Source organism: Tinamus guttatus, unplaced genomic scaffold (genome assembly GCF_059628265.1).
Source record: "Tinamus guttatus ecotype Peru unplaced genomic scaffold, ASM5962826v1 Tinamus_guttatus_pri_ptg000198l, whole genome shotgun sequence".
Taxonomy (NCBI): domain Eukaryota; kingdom Metazoa; phylum Chordata; class Aves; order Tinamiformes; family Tinamidae; genus Tinamus; species Tinamus guttatus.
In genome coordinates this window covers 3,568,723-3,591,025 of record NW_028288732.1, presented here as the reverse complement: position 1 = coordinate 3,591,025, position 22,303 = coordinate 3,568,723, and the positions used below count along the sequence as shown (strand labels likewise).

General features: G+C 38.1%; 1 protein-coding gene across 2 annotated transcripts in view; it reads left to right on the top strand.

Moving 5' to 3' along the window:
• NLGN1 (neuroligin 1) overlaps nt 1-22,303 on the top strand; it is a 364,563-nt gene that overhangs the window by 36,173 nt on the left and 306,087 nt on the right. Inside the window, exon 1 of one of the 2 annotated variants that reach the window (XM_088523906.1) lies at nt 1,549-1,581. The exons of the other annotated variant lie outside the window; for it this stretch is intronic. The gene's annotated coding sequence lies outside the window, so the exon portion shown is untranslated. Of the gene's footprint in view, nt 1-1,548; nt 1,582-22,303 lie in introns of those variants that run through there. 2 annotated transcript variants of the gene reach the window in all.

Below are 22,303 nucleotides of genomic sequence, written 5' to 3'. Positions count from 1 at the left end.
AGTTATTTTCTCAAAGGAAGGCTTGTATTCATTAATTGAAATAATAATATAATGTGTTCTTCCAAAAATCTTTTACATTAAATTTGGGATTTATTTTTGTTGAGGCAAGAATATATACCATGTATTCATACGTCTATATTTGCGTGTAACTAAACATACAGATGTTGACTTTATTTTTTAAATTTGTAATGGAACTTAATTTTAGAAAACTAAAAATAATAATGTGTCTTATGCTACATGTGGATAGCAATTTTTGTTTGATGAAAATATACAAAATATAATTTTAAATTGGTTGCATAAAACTGTCCTAAGACTGTGTTTCATTAGGAATAGGGGGAAAAAAAATTCAAAATGTCTTTAAGATGACAGGCTGGTTGCTAAAAAAAAGATATGTTAGTTTTAATTATTTTTTTTTCCCCTAGTCATCTTGTGAAACATTTTCAAAGTTATTTTGATGCCTAAAAATGAAAGTGCAGTTGTCTGAGCCAAATTAGACCAAAGCAGTAGGAATGAATTCAGTAAAGGCTAAACACCAGAGAAGTATCCCAAGAACTCTACCTAAGTATTTGATGTTCTGCATGCACTTCTTTGAAAATTTATAATTAATAGATCACATATTTTCTTAACAGTTTCTTGTCATAGACTGAAAAAGGCCTGCCGCCTTCTCAGCTCAAAGCCATTTTTCCAGTATTCAAGAAATTAATCCACATGAGAAGATATTCTCCAGCTCGTTAAGATTTGTGAGGTGCTATTGACTCGGTATATTTTTAAATGATCATTTAAAAGATTTTAATGGATTATAAGACATTTATGCTTTGACATTACTGATCATAATATTGTGTGGAATTTAAAATGTGATAATTTTAAAACTAGAAATGCTTGTAGTTTAAATTAAGTGGCCATACTTCAAAATTGATTTTCATTTCTGCACACGGTACAAATACTCTACTAAAAAAGTTATCCAGAAAAGAAAATAAATACCTGAAATTTGCATACTGCTAACCCAGGAATAGACGCATATATTAGTATTAAAGCCACATCTGTATGTCACATATATAATTCTCTATAGTGCCACCTCAGTTATATATTACCTTCCTGTTACGGTGATACACGTGGTAATGAAGCATCACTTGCTGTAATCCTAACGTCTCCCCAGGGACATGAGGCTCAGCTTGAAGTCTCATGTCACAACACCTCTGCTGTTTGGAAGCTCTGCAGATATGAGATGGTTACGCTATTCCCTAGCCTCCCTTTAAACTATCCCGAGGGACCTACTTACTTTGATGTTGCAGAATTTAGTGGAGGGGCAAGGCAGTGATATTTAAACTGATATAACACCCGATACCAGGTCTGCATGTTGTATTTGGGGCACTGATAAATCTTAAGTGGATTTATTCGTTGACTTACAAAGGTGTTTTTTTTATGGACGCAGAGCCTAGGTGGGTGGTTGTGGAATGAGTGAGTTAATCTCCTAAAGTGCAGGTAAGCAATCCCATAATTTGTATGCTTTAGGATGATCCAGCTGAGAAGCTCATCCAGGAGCATAAAAGAACCCTGATGAGAAAAAGATAAGCGACATATGTAAGTACAATCTCAGAACACAACCTTTAGTGTTAATAGGATATTTTGTAGGAATCTCATTAGACTGTAACTAGAATTTGCATACTGAACAATACTGAGCTAAATCTTTCCTTAAGGAGCAAAATGAAATGTAAACCTGGCTCCTTCTGGGCTTAATATATTCACCAAAAATAATTTTCTTCATCTTAGCAGCCACAGCTTTCTTTTCTCTACTCGCTCAGTTTAGTGTTTCCAATGTATTGAGCCCATAACTCTTCGATTGTATATAAACTAGTCCCTCTACAATACAAGGTGCAAGATTCAGGTTAATGGTAACCTAAGGATTTTTGTCTTATTTTTCTATCTAGAAGATACCAACCTCTCTGTCTATGAGGAAAAATGTTCACTAGTCATTCAGTTCTCATTGTTTTCATTGGAAACCACCATTATGCTACGAAATCCTTGGTAATTAAGTGCTAAATCACAAGGAAGGAAAAAAAAAGATATTAATTATAAAGAGTGTACGTATATAAGGAAGATAACGAAATTTCAGAATGCATGTATACCGCAATGGAGTTTTAGTGAACAGTAAATCAATTTGAGTTGCACTGCCAGGTTTTGCAGGCTGCTTGTGTATTACACCCAGAGAATGCTCCATTTCTTTCAATTATCAAGGTTACTGAACTTCACATACACTTTTCCTACTGAGTATACAAATCAATTAAGTCAAAAGAACAAAGCTTTTTTACATGCTAGAGAAATAATGCTCATTAAGTTTTGGATAAGGTGCAACGACAATTACTTCTAAAAATGGATGAAATTAATTGCACTCTTCGTTTCTTTTGATCTTCCTTAGCTTACAATAATCTTGTTGATTTTTCCTTCTCCTCTCTTGAATGTATCGGTATTCCAGAGACTATCATGTATTAGTTATTAAAAACAATATATTTTGAATAAATTCAACTATGCACTTTCCATTCTGCATATAATAAGGGTGCATGAAAGGAACAGGTATCTATGAGATTTCGTCATTTCTTCTTTACTAAATATCAATGCTGCATTAAGCACAGTATTGTGCAGGGGCTGAGATATTTTGTAGGGTCCCTCTGAGTCCTAAGTCTAGTCTGTAGGTGCAATCCTGCATTTTTTTGTAGATTCAGGATCTCTAATAATATTGGGTGCACAGGAATTTATCGCTGGCTATGCTAGCACTGCCCAAACGTGCCCTGCATGCAGACTGGTTGGACACGAGCGCGTGCTGGGCTCTGGCAACCTCCGTGGCTCGGTAGAAGGAGTGAATGTTGATTTGGTTACGCTCCTCCGTGGCACAGGGTCAGGAAGCAAAGACCACCGCGTGGATCTCCTGTCGTGGGCTGTAATGCAGTGCGAGAGCTGTAGGCAGCCGGTGGGTGGTCGTGCCTTTGCTGGCAGGATGGTATGAGAAGAGCTGGTCTAAGAATACAGTGTGCTCTGGATCCCTTCCAGGCCCCCTGCCGCGTGGCAGCCCCAGCATAGCTTCTAAATCTTCGTTTCTGTTATTGTCAAGTCAGAAACACGGGTTACTCTTCAGGAAAAATAGCGAGGATTAATTAACGTATGTGAATTTATAGTAGCATGTTAGCTGCTAATTAGTGTTCCAGATACGTGACTGTTGTCTTTGTATGAAGTTTGACAGAAGTGGCATCCTTAAGTACTGCTTTTTTAAATGCCTCTTTAACTCTCAGTTGGAATTTGTTTGTTCTGAAATGCATAATCATCTAGCAATGGTCTTTAGGAGAGAGCACATTTAGATATATTGACGTTTTTGTTATACGCTGTTTTAATGCAAATGTATATTGAAAATAAAAACACTCTCTTTTTACTAATTTTTCCACCAGATCTTAAGTATGGGGGAGTGGACACCTCGCAGTTTAGCATGTAATTATGAAAATCAAGATAATGTGCTCGTAATTATATACAAGAAGAGGAAAAATATCAAGAGACCGACCACTTAGAAGATAAACATTTTACTGGAAGTGGTTGCATGTTAGGGTATTCCTGAGATTAACCCTCTATTTACTTGAGCAAGTCACCTGTGGTCAGTAGGAGCTTATGGCCACATGCTGACAGGACTGTGCTCTTGGTTTACTAGCATGTGTGCAGTGTGTAGGTATGTACATTTAGTCAAGCAAACTCATTTATTGCTTTGCTGCTGCTCTAGGTGCAGCTGATGAGAGTAGCAGAAACAGGAAACTCAGCAGGTGTCTGTTGAATGAGGAGGAGGGAGATGCAGGTCACATCTAGAGCATTTTCCTCTTGAATATTTGTTGCTCAAAGCTCTGTGAAGGCTGAGGAACACAGATGTTAGAATCACTGCTGAATCAAGCAGTTTCTAGGAAAAAAAATGGTAATCCTTAATTCCTCAGCCTTTATCTAGGGATAACTTGTTCTCCATGTGGTGTAATACCAAACTAGATATACTGCTGGAAGCTAGTTTTTATTGTTAAATTAATAGCATGCAGCTAATAATAACCTTTATATATTTTGTTCTTTATTTCCTTTCCTGTCATATAGAATATTTAAAGGGAGAAAAAGAAAATACCTAATTTTGTTTCCACTGAAATTTATATAGAGATAAGGATGTTCACAATTGTATTAGAACAGTTTTTCTCTGAAGGGCTAATCCAGACCCCTGATGTGAGTAAAATTTTGTTCTGCTCACTCCAGTAGCCGTTAATCTGCAAGATGATTTATAAATGTTAATCCACACAATCCTGTGGAAGACACACAACAGTAGCTTTTATTTTATTTTATTTTATTTTATTTTATTTTATTTTATTTTATTTTATTTTATTTTATTTTATTTTATTTTATTTTATTTTATTTTATTTTATTTTATTTTTACAGATGGGGACACCTGAGCAAAAGTGTCCCAAGGATGCATAGCAATAGGCTAAAGCAATCAAAATCAGGCAACTCTGGGGTCTAAGCACATTGTGGCTTGTATCCATATTTGTGGTGAGAAACTATCTATACAACAGGAACTGATTCCTTCTAATGCAGCTATTAATTATAAAGCTTAAAGGACCACGGTTCCCTTTTCTCTCCCAAGTGGTTTCTATCGACAAGTATATTAGGTGGATATGAGGCAAATGTGAGTTGATTAAGGGCTAGGCTTGGAGCTCATGTTCATCACTGTTCTTTTCCTGGATGATTGATGAAACACAGCTATAATTAAGCTTAAAGCCATAGGTTTGGCAAAGAACAGTATCCATTAACTCGACTGATGTCATTCCATCCTGTATGATTCATTAACAAGTAGCAGTGGATGTTTCCTACATTTTAGCTAATGTCCTAGGACATTAAAAATAATGGTAAAGCCTTGGGACATTAGGTTTGTTTATTTTCTTAATATGAGGAAAGTTGTCAGTAGTGTTGCCTAATTTTGGGATGCTCACAGAAGAATGATGTTCTTAGAAGGGTTAGTATTCTGTTAAGGATCGTTTAACATTCAGCACCAATGGTTTTACTGAACAGACGCTGGCATTTTACTCATTATCACTTTGGTGTTCCTGCCAGGTTCTTGCAAGAAGTGTATTTGATGCCAGGTGCCAAATAACCTTTTGTCATCATGCTGAATGAGACATCGCTTTTGTTCTACAGTCAAAAGATTACATCTAGATCTTATGAATGTTAAAAAAAAATCCATCTTTTCTTCTTTAGACACACACACACGAAATTTGGCAAGGACTAACAGTACTTCTGAATCTATACATTCTGCTCACAGTGAGACAAGAAATGCCCCTCATTTCTTAAGATCCTCAGTGGCCAATTAAGGACCCATACTAATTGCTATTTGTTTTGATGCTGACCAGCACTTAACTGCAAGGATGGTAGAGCCATGAGGGGTAGGGAAGATGAAGTGTATTAGTGCTTAGGACCTCACAAGATATGGTAGGTCCTCACAACATCTGAAATTCTGCTTAAAAATAGCTGTGTGCATTAAAGCCACCTGTATGGCTACATGAGCCAGATACGTGTAGGATGATCATTCTGAGTCATGCTATCAAAAAGAAAAGCCAGGAGAAAGAACTCAACAAACTTGTAAATCCCTTAATTACAGAATTATTTATGTTAAATTATTGCACATTTGCAGGATTACACAACTGCATTTTCCCAATACACAAGAATTTAAACATAGCAACTAATTCCTAGTTTGCTATCATATATTCTTTGAAAAAGCAAAGGAAAGCTTAAGAATCCTTATGTAAACCAGATCATTCTGATGGAATAACTTTGTTAGCACAGTCTATTATACAGAGTTTTGGAGATAAGTGTGTCTTACAAAAGCAAGACCTGGGGGTATATATAGTGTTGAGAGGTAGGGGCTGTTTTGTTTCAACATTTACTTACTAATTCTCCTTTTTCAGTATTCTTTGCTCTAGGAAAAGAAATAGAGTGGAACAAGCTGGTCAGTGTATAAATCTACATAGCCTCTATTTAATTCAGCCCAGGAAACAATTTAAATACTCTATAGTTCTCTATCAGTTTAAAAAACTTTTTTTTTTTTTTTTATGATGGAAACAGCAACTGTTTCTTTCTGTAATAAACCAGTCACAAGATTTGAGTTATTCACTTGCCCTTTTGGAAAAATAAAGAGAAAAGCAGAAAAGCTTAACACAGAGTGTAGGCCTGATTCATTACAAATTACACATCCCTGTTTCTTAGCAGTTGAGCATTGCATAAGAAAACTTCTCATTGAATCATATTATGTTTTAAAGATAGGAAATGGAACAAGGTGCTTGGCTTTTGCAAACTGCTTTATTTAGTGGAAACCATGAACTGACTTCAGCCAAAGGTCTGTCTGTCTTAACCTCTTAAATACTGTTGCATCTTTCATTTTCCATCCTTGTCAGCTTGGCGAGTTATTTGAAAATTCCCTCAGACTTAGTTTCTGCAATTCTTTGGCATGTGTTTTGCAGTTCCTGCCCCCAGGACTGTTTTTAAACATGACAGTCCTAGGAACTGTGATATTTGGCACCTTGGTAACACAGTGGGCTGTAATGCTGGTTTGGCTGCTCAGATTCAGCTCTTCCACCTCCTGCAACCTTTCCGCTACTCCGGTGTGACGGGTGCTCGTAATTCGTCATTACCCGTAAGTTTGATGGTGTACGAAGGACATGAACTTGTTCAAGGAAATATTAACTCTTAGACACCAGGTCTAAAGGAGACGTGTCCAAGCCCTGCGGCGTTTCGTTTTGGGTAGAGGCCTGAAGGGCCTGTGGAGCGCCGGGCGGCCATTCACGGCGCTGAGGTGGAGCGGGTGGCCTCTTCCTTGCCCTCGCTCTCAGTACAGGAGCGTGACTCTCACACTAGCGGTCCCTCATCCCACAGCTTCACCATTGCGTCGTTGGTGAACAATGTTCCTATGTGTGGGAATGAGGTGTAAAATGGGTGGGCACTGAGGCTACAACTGTGTGCGGTGTCTGCGTGAGGGAGGGGATGGTGGCCCTGGTTCCCTCCTGCGGCATACACCTTGCTGGAGCTTTGAGACTCTCAAGAAAGGGATTGAAATATTGCTAATCTTTATGATCGTGCAGAGAGTCATGCATAAAGGGCTTTTGTGGAGAGGAAAATGGGCTTTCTGCTCGGTAACAGGATGAAGCCCTTTTCTGGGGGAGACTAGCATTAAAATACGCTTTAATAAGGTAAAGAAAAGGCTAGGCAGGGAAGAGACATTAGCACTGCACAAAGGTGTGGACAGCGCTCGTTTACCCGAAGCCATTGGACATGGCCCCTCCGTGTGGCAAGTCAGGAGCATTCAGTGCCACCAGGGTGTCCGGTGCATCTCCAGATGAGGGGAAAGGGCCCGTCGGAACAGCAGCAAGCTCCACCTCGACCCCTTCCCCCTCTTCCTCCCAGGGCCACTGTCCTCTCTGGGGTGTCACCTCTGTGTCCTGGTTGTCACTAATTGGATTCACCTGTCAGGATGATGCAGCATTAATTGCCCAGGGTCCAAATGGCCCTGGTGAGTGACCTGGCAGGAGAGCCCTTCACCGTGCAGTGAAGCACATTGGAGCTGTAGCGTGTCCTGTCGTCGCTCCTCACCTCGATTTGTGTTTGCCTCCTGCTATGTTGTTTTCTAACACCTTGAACTCTGCAGTGCCACTGCACATTTAATAACCAAATCTTAAAACTTGCTGACACACGTTAGAGCTTCTTGTCTGTTAGCTTACAACACGGCTAAGTTCCTCCTCGGCGTGGAGTTTTGTCAAATGTTTTCTGACAATCTAAATAACTAATATCTTTGACATTTTCTGCACCCCTTTGCCAAGCCAGGAACAGGCTCAATGAAATCTGAGTTGCTGAGGCATGACCTGAAACAGTATTAGTTCTCCTTGATTATGCGCTGAATTTTCATGTTCCCTTCCTCCCTGGCCCCAGTGTGATCCCGTTAATGGTTGTCTAAGACTTGCTCGACAACTAATGGGAAATGAACTGACTGGTAATTTCTTGCTGTGTGTCTGCTTGGGCCCATGCCAGTCTCTTGAAATAGTGGTACTAAATATAAATTTTTATTAAACCTTTTTTCAATTTCTGTGCGTACTTCATGTAACACTTTTAGATGAGCGTTGTTCAGCCCTGGTCTCTTATCAATTTTAAGAACAACAATCCAGTTAATTGACAGCTTGGGTATTATCATCTTTTCTTTAATTCCTCACCATCATTTCTGTATATTGAGTCTTGGACAAACGTCTGGCCTCTTCAGTTTTAAAGATAGGTACAGGAATAATTGCTGTGTAGCCTTGGTTCTTTACACTCCGTCACCTTTTCCTCCTGTCAGTTGCTTGGTGTATAATTATGCTTAAAATATCTTTTAGTATTAGTTGCAATGCTTTGCACTATTTGATGCTCATTTTTCAATTTGGCTTTCTCAAGTATTTTTGATTGCCTTAGGCCCCTGTTCTAATTTACATAATCCTCCTGTAATCTAGATCCTCGATACCTTTTAATGTTGTCATTTTACCCTTGATATTGTTTTCCTCATCCTTTGCTTCTCTACACCAACTTCTGCTCTCATTTGTGGCACATCCTGTAGATGTGTTATTAGAACAAGCATAACTAGTAATATCCTTTCTTCACTATACTTGATTATCCAGACTCTATTTAAGTCGCATCAATTTTCCTAAACTCACTCCTTCAAAATATATTTTTGTAAAGTCCATTATTTTTGCACATTTTTTCTTAAGACAATCTAATGAATATTTTGAGTATGCACGCATTTCTCATTTTCTAAATTCTTAGGAGCCTCTGAGGAAATGCTACCTCTTCTCAACAATTCATTTTTATTCACGAAAAAGAACACTGTGTTACATATTAGGCTTTGCTGTTCTCCTTCTTAAAACATGAAATGTAAAATCATGAACCTAAGAGAATGCTGGATAAATTTTAAGCCTGGTAACTATAAATAACAATCATGGAATAACAGTAAATAGATTAAAATTCAGTTATAGTAGGACAATTTACATACAGCTGTTTGGGTCAGTTTAACTGCTGTCTTTCATCTCTGATGTAGGAGATGGTGTTTCCATCTTTCCCAGTTGGGTCTGAGAGCAGCCTACATTCATTCTGGGATATTTTGCCACAGATGTTGACTACAAAATATGCAAAAGAAGGGTGAATCTTCTATTTTTTTTCAGGATCAGACCCAGTTTAGCTGTAGAGCAGGTAATTAAAAACATATTTTAGCAAGCAAGAATCAGAGCTCATACAACAAAACTGGCATTTCTGTCACATGTTTACAATTTCCTTTGTGTCTGCTCTTGAGGTCCTGGAGGATCTTAATGAAAATTTTATACTCAATGTTGGGTCTGTCAGCAGAGAGAAATAAAATTGACACTTATCACCAATGACCTGGACTTTTCTACAGTTGACTGCAGTCTGGAGATATCCCTGAGTGTATTCAGAAAAGATTTACCTCCGAAATCTCAGAAGAGATTATCTTGTTGTTATTTGCTCATGTAAAATACCCTGAGCATAATCCAAAGAAGGATCATTTTAACCAACATTATGAAATATGATGAACATCTGAAAACAAGATATCTTACTATGTAAAGTAACCTTTAAATTAACTGCTTTAGCGTCTTTGTGCAATTTCCTCATCAGTACTAACACTTTGAGGCAGACCTACCATTTTGCTCAGTGAAAGTTTTTTAGCAGTCTTATGTGCATTTTTTTCCTACCTGAAAATGAATATTTTGGCATAAGGCAAAACAAAAGAAACAACTCCAAAGAGCATACACTGAGCTTGATGTGTTTTGTAGAGAAAAAGGCAAAAGAAGAAGTAGGTATGTCAGTAAGTTTTTGGTGGAATTGTTTGTAGCAGTGACTTCCAAAATAACGAGGTGTCACTGTGCTACTGTTAATATGAGAGAAGGGCAAGCCTTGTGCGCTGTTGGTAGAGAAATCAAACTTTCCCTGCCTTCCTATACTTTGGTTTTTTTCCACTCTTTGCAAAAAAAAAACCCAACAACAAAAAAAACTGCACTGCCAAATAGTTGTTGTAATGGAGTATTTTGTTACTACCCATCCCACTTCTATGAAATAGAAAGCATAATCAGTGTCACCCACCTGATCATTCCATAATAGCATCTCAGTTTTAAGCCATCTACAAGCCATACTATTTTCCTCAATAGTGGCTTAAGTAGCCAATTATTTAATCAGCTTATTCTCAGTAAAATCCAGGATTCCATCTCTGAACAGTGAATTAACACACTTACTTGGTTTCCTTATCTTTCTTTGGAAGACATCTTTTAATGGGACTCAACTTTGTGTATCAAGATCTATCCTAGCCCATTTCCTGATGTTTCAGGGAAAGGTGTAATTCTCTCACCCTTTCTTTTTTGATTTAACAGTTTTGGTTATGTATTTCTAGGGAGCAGTCTTAATATTTATAGCAGCATTTGATAATGCTGTTTCTTGAATGGTAAGACATATTTTTCTGTGCCATTGATATGCCCTAAGAAGCTATTTTAGAGTAATGGAATATGATATATTTCAGGTGTCCTTATATCTACAATACCTAGATTTTTTTTTTTGCCACCTCCTAAACTCTTAGGCTCAGTATTTTACAAGGAAAGAGCATTCCACAGTTTAATTACACGTTTTGCACAAAATATTTCCATTTAACAGTGCCAAACCGTCTCTTCCCTTTGAGAAGAGCCATTTTGGCACAGCTCCCATCCTTAACAATGGGAGTGTCACACTGAGTCCCGAAGTGTTTGAAAATTCTTTTTGTTAGTTTTCATTTACAAAATGTGACTTCCACCCTTCTTTATTACGCCTTCCCTATGCTTAATTTGTGGAGTGGCCCCTGCTATTGTTTTCACAGTAACAACAATGTAACCGATAGTGGCTGTGTTTTACTAGTCCTTACGTTCCCCAGGTGGCTTAAAAATCCCAGGGTCCCTGCTCAGAGCCCAGTTCTATTTCTTATTCTAGGTTAGCTCACTAGATTAGATCAGAAATGGTCATTCTTGATAGTTATTCATGAGCAGATACTGAAGACTGACTTGAAAATAATTTTTCCTGCTAGAGAGGGACAAATTGTGTATGTAATGTAGGAAAAATGTTCCTGAGTGCTAAACTGCAACTATTTTTTCATGTATTTTGGCAATGGTAGTTGCTGAAAAGGGTCAAGATTTTACTAGCCCACTCCAAAACCTCAGTTGGGAGAGTTGAGTGTGTAAGAGGGCAAGTAAAAGGATGGTGGTCTTGTGCAGAAAAGAGAAGAGTATGGAGGATTTATTTTATCCTCAGGAATTCCTGTCCCGAGTTCAGCAGGAATTTAGTCCAAAGAAACTGAGTAAACCCTCAGATTTTCTGTTCTAACTGCAGGGTATAGGGTGGGAGGATGTCCATTTGTATCCATGCTGTATTTCCTTCATCTGCTTGGCTTGTTGCTCTCAAGGAACTGCCTTGGCAAGTCATGCTAACACTAAGGCAATACCATGCTGTTGCTAGGCAATCACTTGCACAGTTTTGTGCAATTTTCCGCCTTCTGACGGGTGATGTAACTAGTCTAGATTTGCTGTCTCACTGATATCCCCTTATCTGGACTACTTGTGGAAAGAGGTGAGGAGGGTGAGAACACGGATGCTAGATTTAGTATTAATTAATCTAATATATCAAGTTTCTTGCTCCAGAAGTGAAATGTAAACCATGTGAAGCATCATAGCATGTGTGTTATGTAAAGCAATTACTAACTTTCAGATACTAAAGAAGAAAAAGAAAACTGGGAGGAAAGGAAAAAATAGAGCAAAGAAGAATGAGATGAAGATGTTAAAGTGTTTAAAGAATCAAGTTTTTCTCCATTTTTGATGAATTATTTTTTTTTCCAAGTACGAAGACTGTAATGTCCCTATAATTCAGTGATGTTGCATGTCATGCTATGCCACTTTGGTCTCAACCTTGGTATATTCAGCCCAGAGTGTGCTATTTACCTTGTGCACAATACTACTATTCAAGTTATTACATTTTCCACTGCAATACTTAAAAAGTCTAAAGTACAACTTAACTTAGCAAATATTGAGTCAAACTGAAGTGATTCTAAAGATTACAGACTTACCATAGCTGGCGGCAGGTATAATGTGCATGCAGCTCGGCTTAAATATTTATTTGTTGTCGTTATTTGATTCAAAGGAATAATATCAACTTTGACATCGGAGAGCCAGAGGGGGTTCCTACCAGCCCACTCGGATCAGAAGGGCTTCCTAAATAAAATCTGGCACGCAATTAAACCATTTGAAGATATTAGGTAAACTTTCCACTTGGAGGGCAAGTCTACTTTGTGACGTCCGAGCATGCCTTTTATAAGTCTCATTTTTCAGTAGGTCAAGAGATCTAAGCCTTAAATGAAGCAGGATGTAGCGGACACAGATTTTCATCACCAGTAGGATCATGACCTTGCAGTGTCTATTGAATTTAAGTTTAATGCTATAATGGATGGGACTTGTAATAAAAATCACTAGCTGTTTTGTGGATGAGTAATAAAGAATAGATCAGAGTCTGGAACTTCAAGAATCCACAGTACAAATGAATTTCAAACAGTATTGAATTTATACTACTTTTTGGCATACTTTTTTGTGCTTTGGAAAGCTTACGATAAAATTCAGGCCTTGTCCATTATTTAATTACTTTGCTACATTTTTTGGCACTTTTCTAGCAGCTTAATAGGTAGTTTGCATAAAATGCTACCACTGTTAAATATCTGTTTGTATAGCTAGCAACACAGTCGTGTTCCTTCTGTCCTAATGTATCACTTAAATGGAGATAAAATAGTGATTACACTTACTCTTTAGGACCATAGACTTGGATTTACTTTCAGCTGTTCCTGCATATGTGAGCATTTTGGCAGTCTCAGTTAAGTTTTTAGAAGACACCAGTACTTGCTGCTGCAGCTACTACAGCTACTCTAATTTGAAGCAGAGTTTTATTTTGCAGTCTTGTCATTAACCTGCTTATCTGTCACCATAATAAATATGAACAATCCTGTTTTCCTAGCGAGCAAAAGGACGTAAAGTGTTTGAAGCCTAGAAAAGAGCATTAGCTGCTCTGTGGTGTTTTTCTGTGGCTGTGATTGCAGATGCAGAGTTTCACTGTCTTTAAAAAGCGTGAAGATCAAGAAGCCGGAATCATGGCAGGGGACACGTTGCCTTCACCTTTTGCAGAGAAATGAAAGATTGTCTGAGGCTGCCGGGGTGGGTTAACAGCAGGGTCAGACGTACCTGCTTCTATATTTTCTTCTAAAAGAAAGATGGCATGGAGCAACCTTTGCTTTGGAGAGCCATGCGCATGGTGTAATGACTCTGTGACACCAATCATTCTGTGGGAAGCGCAGTGTATTTATTTTCCTGCATTCTTTAACACTTGCCCCCAAACTGTCAGTAGCAAGGCTTCAGTCCACGGGACTCCCAGTAAAGTCAGGGCGAGATGGATGATGTAAATACCCTTTTAGAGCTTGGTGAAATTAAAGGTTCCAATTACTGAAATTGATATGGACTATTAGTGACAACAAAGCCTTTAAAAAGTCATGGGAGAAAGGAAATAAAAAAATTACATGGAAATAAAAGATTCTACAGCCTTCGAAATTCACAATTCCCTTGGAGGTTTCCTGTCTTCCCAAGCAAATCCCCCTGAGAAAAAGCAAGATTTCCTAAAAGAGACACCTTTTAGGAAAGAGATACTCCTTTTCTTAAAGAAGCACCTCCCTTGCTGTACAGGCAGTAACAACTCTTTTTGTTGCTCTTACTGCTCTTTTACTGTGTTCTGTATCATATTTCATGTCAGCAGTCATGCTGATTGAAGTAAATTATAATTAACGAGTAGCAATGTATTGCATCATAAGCATACCTAATTTTTAAATAGTAACAGCAAGCCTGAGAAAGTTAATAACCAGCTTTGGCATGGCGTGAAATTATGTAGCAAGACACATTCAGTGAGAGCAGCAAGAAAGGGAGAAAAATGCTGAAGTTTTCTGGGTGAGCTTTAGTATTTGTGCTCTATGAAAAGTTCTCAGAAGTTTATCCTCACTCAGAACAGACATCCTGTGAATGTATCATGCAGTTCTTTATTTTACTTCTCTTTTCACGCCTTCTGTCCATGTGCATTTTCAGCTCTTGAATGTCAATATAAAGGTGCAGGGGATTATGTATGTCACATAAATGTTCTTTTCTTTTTTATTCTTCACTTCACTAGGACATTATGATTTATAATGGCAAACTATTCAGTATTATGTCAATTATATATATTATAAAATGGTGATATTACTCTTTGGATTGAAGCATAGGACAGACTGACAATATAAAATATATCTTCCTTGGCAAATACTGGTGAAGAATAGTTGTGTCATTTTTGGGGAATTATCAGAGCGACCAATGTGCCAGTTAGGAACCTATTATATTTCAATATCACACTAATTCTAGCCAAAACCAAGCTGTAGAGTTTTTGTGATAAAACTCTAGTCTAGAGTAAGGAAAGATTTTGAAGGAGACAGAAGAAAGTTTCTCCTTCTGGGGAAATGAGCTGTGGAAGATGCTGAAGTGCAAGTGGAAAACTGTTCTGTGGAAAAAAGAATCAGAGATGTTATCTAGGTGTGTCCATCCTGTTGCTGAGACCAGTGTTGCTAGCAATGCAACCATGCACAGTTCTCCTTAGCAACGCAGTAATGGGCTTGTGCATGGTGTATCTTAAAAAGAAATTTTCTTGCATTTTGTCTTAAAAGGGAGAGATTGCTGCAAACAAATGGCACTAGTGGTGTTTCAGAGCAGCACTTACTGCATTAGAAACCTGGTCTGAGAGGCGAAGACCTCTGCAATCTGGTTGCAGTAATGCACAGTTCCTCCCTGGAATCAAGGAGAAGTAGCAGATTCTTCCTCCAGCAATCTAATCTGGCTTTTCCGTGAGTAACACTGCAGCTATCACGTTTTGATGATAATGAATTGGGAGAGCCATTGGTACCATGGTCAGAAAGGGACAATAACACCGTGAGGAGCCGGCTCTGATGGATGCTGTGAAAGGTGGGAAAGGTCTTTGGCCATTAGGGATGACTGATGCTATTGTGGAACCATATAAATGATGTACTGTGGGAATACATTAGGGCACAGTATGAACCACCCCCCCCAAAACCTGAGAAATATATCACCGATCAAATTTATTTTGAAGGTCTTCTGTATCAAGGAGGACTTGATGGGAATCCCTGTCAAGTCTCCACTTGATATACAGTGTTTAAATGCTGCTTGATGTTTTCCTTTCAGAGACGTTATCAGTTTGGGAGCAACTCTGTTTTGGCTTTTAGTGTAAAGAACATCTTGTTATTGGTATCAGGGTCTTTTTAATTGGGTACAAAGGTTGTTTTGGCTCGGTTTGCTTTGGAAGAATAGCTCAGAATATTCAGAGAAGCACACACAGCTGACATTTCTGATGGTTCCTGTAAATCATCTCAGCTGTCAACTGTGCATGGCAGCTTTTGAAGGAGAATATCAGTCTTCCTTCACAGTCTGACTATTAAAACCCTGCAGGTGTTGTGTAGAACCTGTCCCGGATTTAGCCTTACACAGCGACATCAGCAGCACTACCTTGTTGCATGGATTTAAGATCAGGAGAAAATAAATATTTGTTTTATTTTGATTTCCCTTCTCTATTCATTAGAGGGAGATGGGACTTCTTTTGCCCAGCTAACATGTTTAATACAGTCAATAGGGCTTCTTTACTTGCTAGATCCACAAGACATCTGTGCTTGGGAGATGCTGCTCAGGAATAACGACCTTCTGAAGTCAGTATCGAATTCCGATGCTGTGCAGTATCTTTCCGATTTTTGATAGAAGTTTATAAGATACAGTAGTAGTTTTACCTGCCCTTGGTCCTGTTCACCTTAGAAGTTCCCCTTCTTGATTTACTGTTGTTTTTAGTAGTTGGCCTAGAAACAGTTCAGGTCTAGCATCAGACTTCCAGGAACAGGTATTTATTGACCATCCTCACTGATTCTGATGTTATCACGGATAGTGGGATTTACCCTTGTCTGGGCTGAGTGTTCTGTTTCAACTTTTATCCTAGTTATCTAGGTATTAACACCTGCATCCTAAGATTGTGTGTGTTTCTTTTGGTATATTTGCACTTAATACATTTTTAGCCGTTAAGTTTTACTGTGTCTGTGGATTTCAACCTTTCTTAGGTTTTACCATGTTCAGGCCACTCTTCATCATGAAGTCAGGTGAAACAGGTGTTTTATTTTTACTATTTTTACTCTGTAGCATAATATGAAGATTTTTGTCCATCTGGAAATCCAATGCAGCATATGAAATTGTATCTTGTGCATATATCAGCATGTACTAGTAAATGAGGTTGAATTTTGGTACATAAGCTCTAAAATATTTACATTTTCCATAAGAATGGAGTGCAGAAAAATCCAGCTCTGGCTTTTATGTTCTTCCTCTGAGGTTACTGTCCTTCTGTCTACATCCCATTTCACATGCCTTAAAAGTCTTACAGAATGATATCACAGGAGCAATCAAATATTAAATTTAAATGAGTGTGAGGATTTATATCTTCCATTATGGCTCCCTTAATATTTTCATTTGCTGTCCTTTCCAGCTGAGTATCATCTTTAAAGATCTATGTTGTAGATGGATTAAGGAATCAGCAAAGACATTGGGGCATAATCTGAGCAAAAGTATATTTCCTGTCTGCCCTTTTCATCGCAACAGAGGGAAAAGAGAGATTCAGATTATGAATCAATGTGGAAATACGATGTGAATGTTTAAAAAGAAAGAAAAAAAAACCCACAGCTGGCAGGTTTTGGGAGGAAAGGGATATTTAGAATGTTTTGAGAAATCTTTCTTCTGGCCCAGTCAAACCAGGCCTGCTGTGATTAGCAAGAAGTTTGCTCTTGTGTAATGTTCTAGCAGTGTGTTGGTTCTTTTATTTATCAAATGCTTTCAGACTCCAGTAATGTTTCACAACACAGATGTGAGGCTCAGAATAATGCATAAATGATGTTTAACTCCTGTTTAATTTTTGTCTTGATTGCATGAGTTATATGATTAGTTTTTGCGTTTATTAACAGTTGTCATTTTTTTCCCCTTCACATACAGCCTAGGTGAGATCACACCTCTCTGAATCAATATAATATAATGATGTTATATGTATATTAGTATTTTACCATTAGTCTCTAGGGCATAGTTAAATCAATTATATTTTACGGAGAGTTTCCATGGATTGTTACAACGATTACAATCTGTTCTGTAGGAAAACCCTGCAAATCAGCATTTTCTTGTCATTTCAAGGGTAGTTATGGTGTTGAATGGGTAAAATAGTAACAGTGGATGTCGTTAACATGATCCTGCAAGCACTACATGAAATACTACATGGAAAATCTGTGACTAAACCCTGAACATATGAATAATCCTTATAGAAGTTATTAGCGCTGTGATTTTTTCAAGTCATCTAGCAGAGCTGTCCCTGAAATTATGCCTGTAAATGTCAAAGCATTAATATGCACCAGTATTATTTAGAAAACTGTCAATATTCATTTTGCTCTGTTTTGACTTATTTGTATGTATATTAAGTAGACATCAAATTGTGCTTAAACCAAAGATAAACAAATGCTCTTTTGGATGTCTCTTTCTGAGAACTGTCCAAAAAAGAGGATGGAATTGGAAGTTGTATTCGGCTGTGTGTTGCAAGTGTATAATGGTCTAAACTTAAAAGCTTATAAATCTTCTCTTGGATGATGTGTAATCCAAATGAACTCTCTAAATATTCCTCCTAGCAGTTTTGTTATAAATCAGATGTAATTTATGCTAACATTGATGTGATGAACAACATCTCCTATATCTCCTCCCAAATAATACTCTCCTACAGCTTTTTCAGAGTCCCCAAACTCACAGAAGACATGAGAAAAATGTTCTTAGCGAGGTTTTTTTGCCTCATTTTGAACCATTTTCCTAATCCATTGTGGTATTACATGCTGAACAATATGCCTAAACTAGTTTAATTGAGGTAATATATTGTGTTGACCAGAACCAGATAAAAGCCTTTCTGGTTCATACTACCATTTTTATGGAAAATAGTGTAACCTAAAATACATTCATAGGATGCATTTTTCTTTTTTTGTCCAGTGTTCTACTCACATATTGATACAGTCTATACAAATGTGAGAACTATATTACCCACAACATATTTAATGATTATCCTAATATCACAAGCTTTTATATTTTTTCAGCTTATGGAAACATGGCCAAAGTGATTTAGGGTAGTGAGAAAAAGTGAGGGCAAAATCTGGACCAGCTAGGTAGTCTACTGGCAGAGAAGTTTTAGGGCATCAGAATTTCTTATTGCATTTATAATTTTTTAGTGGGTTAACCGTTGTATCTATCAAACGAGTGCTTTGTTTTCAGAAACTTCTAACAATGCAACTGAGAATCTGTCCATCTCACATGCTCAGCACTAAGTATTTTACTCCCTCGGGTGCTCTAATACTAGTTACAGAGGAGCATTGCTAATGAGTGCATCCATATTTATATGCATTTGAGTTACACAGTGTTTTTTTAAACCTAATGCATAAAAGAGCAGACACAGGAGATGTAATATGAGCTTTAAATTCCAAGGCATAATTTTGTAGACCACAGGAGCCCAAGAAGACCCAGTAAAGAAGGCATCTATATCAGATTTTCACCAGAATTTTATAAAACTTGAGGAGGCCAATTGATAAAATATCAGGGACAGAAGTTTTCAGTAAGAAACTGCCTGGATGTTTCTTGTAGAAGCTCCAGAAAGCGTAAAACATGAAGCAGAGAATAGGTCCTGCCTTCATCTTGTGGCATCCTGAACAGTTCAGACATCAGCCAAACAGGGTATGTTGGGAGATGAACAGCAGAAAAAGAAAGGAAGGGTGTGTGTGTGTGGAATGGAAAGGGGTTGAGAGGCTGGAATAGAATACATTTCACTGGGAAATGCTTACTATGAAAGTATACTTAGGAATTGCCTCTTTTGCTTGGATGACTATTTGTCTTGACAAGCTGCTTTAAAGCAAGGACACAAAACCCACAAGGGAACTGAACTGGTAAGAAAGGATGTTATATGTGAGCACAGGTAGCTGTTGCTTAATCCAGGATCTGGGTGTTCAGTCTATATTATCATTCTCTCAAAACCTTTCTATTTTCCTCTTTCACTGATTATAAGAAATATCATCAGGATCCTGAGAGAATGGGACTCTAACTGAAGAGATTGAGCAGTGAACACTGTAGCTGATTTGGCTTTACATCCTGGCACAGTAGCAATGTTTTCTTTAACAGCAGTTCAGCTGATCATTTATGTCTATAAGACATAAAACATAATCAGAATTTTATAGAATGCTGGAATTTCAATGCAATCCAGAGTGAATTAAAAGTCTGTCTGAAACATTGTGCTCACTTTTCCATTTGGATCCACTGTTTCTTTTCGACTTCTCACAACACAAAACCATGTTCCATAGACTTATCTCTGTTACCAAATACATGCTTTCTCTTTATGTTTAACGTGAAATGAAAGGGCTCATGGAAATGTTTGGAATAGATATGGAGCTGCCAACTTGAAAGGTTAAAAGCAGGAGCTATAAGCAATGAGGTTTAGTTTTTCCCTTAGGATAATTCCATTCACCACACTGACAGGACATTGCTGCTGATGTTCGGGCTAAATATTAATGTGCTCCCATTAATTCCTGTCATACATCCCTGTCATACTCTGCACTCTTCTCTAGTCTTACGGCCTTAGTCCTTCACTGATCAAAATACTTGGCCTTCTATTCTGGACGGACCGTCCAAAAGACAGGGCGTTTGCAAAACCAGGTGTTTTCAAAGCTACTTCTAGAACAATTATTGTCTGACAGTTGGCAAATGCAAACACACAACAACACTCCACTAGTTCTCCAAAGATGAGTGGAATTTAAGAAAGGAAATGGATTAAAGGCTATAGAAATAGATACCAAACCTCATCTCTTACCTTCCTTCTTGACTAAATACAATGATCTACTTCTCTTAGGTATAGCTTAATTAATTTTCCCGATTCAAAGATGCGCTTTGGAATAATCATGACAAGTGTGAAGCCTTGACTATTTACCAGGCGTTTTCATTATCAAACATGCCCTTCCAAGTTCTATATTTGTAAAAACTCATGTCATAAAGAAGACTATCCGTGGATGTCTGCACTTGCGTGAGTCAGTAAATTGTTTATTTTCTCAGTGGGAGTTCACTCAGGACATTGAGGAGCTATTTCCTCCTAATTAGTTCCCCAGATTCCTCTTATAAAGAAGAAATCTTAGGCTTCCAGGAGTCTGTTTGGGTCATTATTTTCTTGATAAATGTACTCGCCGCCACTCCAGATTTCCCAGAAGGGATGCTGCAGGGTAGAAGAATGTTGTGTTGCACGTTATGTTCCATGATTGGTTCAAATTACTCAATTTAGCCAGTATTTTCAAAAAACAATCCTAAATCATCAGTCAGCCACATCCTAATTTCAGTGCTGAAGCCAGACCGTCATTTTTCCTCAGAGCATCACTGAACTAGCTCTCCTCAGCTTGTTTCACCCTTTGATGAACTGGATGGCTGGAGGGACCGGTGCGGAGATTTGAGATATTTCATTGTGATGTTGGTTGTTTCCACAGTGGGTAGCTTTGTTTGGCAGGGGAGGGCAATGTTCATTTTATACATACTAGGCAAAGTAGGTAAAAAGGGCTGTATGTGTAAAAAGGGATCCACTTTTAAAATTTACCAGCATACTTGAAGTACTCAAGGTATCAGATGTGTAAGCCATGCAAGATGTCTTGTGTGGGGTACTCTTTGATGGGAACCCACAATTAAACCTAAGTGTAGAAAATGGATCTCATTTATATATTGTCTCCTCCTAAGGAGACGAGCAGAATTGTTTTAGTTTTTACATCAACAAATACTTCTTCAAAAATAAAAGTATATCTTTCAGAGTCAAAGTTTAGCATCATCCTGTGTAAATGCATTTATTTTTACCCTCCTACGAATCCTCTCATACTGTATGTCTTGTGGTTATCACGTTGTGCTCAGTCTGATAACTGTTCATCTCCATGGGTCAGTATTGTGAACACAGCTTGGCATTTTTATTTGTTGTGAGGGCCCTCATCCAGTCTGAGTTTTAGGCTGCTCGAAACAGCAGGGCTGAGCTAAATTCCGCACCTAAATTGCACCTAAATACCTGTGTGCCCTGTGGCTGGCAGCAGCACGTGGGCAGTTGGGTAGCCTGGGCCCTGTGAGTCCAGTAAAGTTACAGATGCACCACACTGGACCGAAGCAGGTGTATTGAAATGCTGACTGCAGATATAATCATATTTACCTCCATGCCAGCCGTACAGCAAAATATTTACAAAACAAATGGTTGTCAAGTGCTGCGGAGCTGATTTTGCAGCGGCAGTGCTCGTCACGTGCTCCCGCCGCCCGGATTGCTCAACCCGCAGGTGGTTGTGGAAGGAAGCAAGTGTCCCCTGGAGACAACTCGTCCTTTTACCAGGGCTGCTGCGGCATCTGTGTTGCAAACAAACGCCTGCTTTAGTATCAAAGACCCCCTTTAATTTGCAGCATTTTTAAAAGTTAATATTCCCAAAGGAATAATAAGGTCTCCAAATGCTTCTTTTCTCAAGAATCATTTTTGCTTTTATTTGGATTTATTATTTTTGGACATTTGCTGGACTAAAGCCTGGTAAAGGCCTGCAGATAGAATAGAAACGCATCTCACCATTGATAGAAAATGCATCTTCCTTCTGTGATTGTGTTTTTTTTTTTTTTTAAAAAAAACTTACAGACATGTCTCATATGTCTGCAATGATTAGATATGTGACCTTGCAAGCCTTTCCTGCAAAGTCTCTGAACTCTCTCTCTATATATGTATATATATATATGCAACATAAACCTGGCAGGATTGCAAGTACTGACAACATTTTAGAATAAAAAAAAAGGGGAGCTGAGGAAAAACAGACAAAATGCAATTTGTACTTAATAATAAGTATTGAATTGCAACCACACTATAGCATTAGATGCCTTGTTATATTTTTCCTTCTCTAGAAACAAACTAAAAAAGCAGCAGTGCCCAGCTCAAGTACGTAGGAAATGCAGCTACACTGACTGCACCCTCTACTGGCTCATGCACAGATGGTTTTGACTTTCAGTATAGGAGAAATCCTAAAATAGTAACGTTTGCCAGCAAA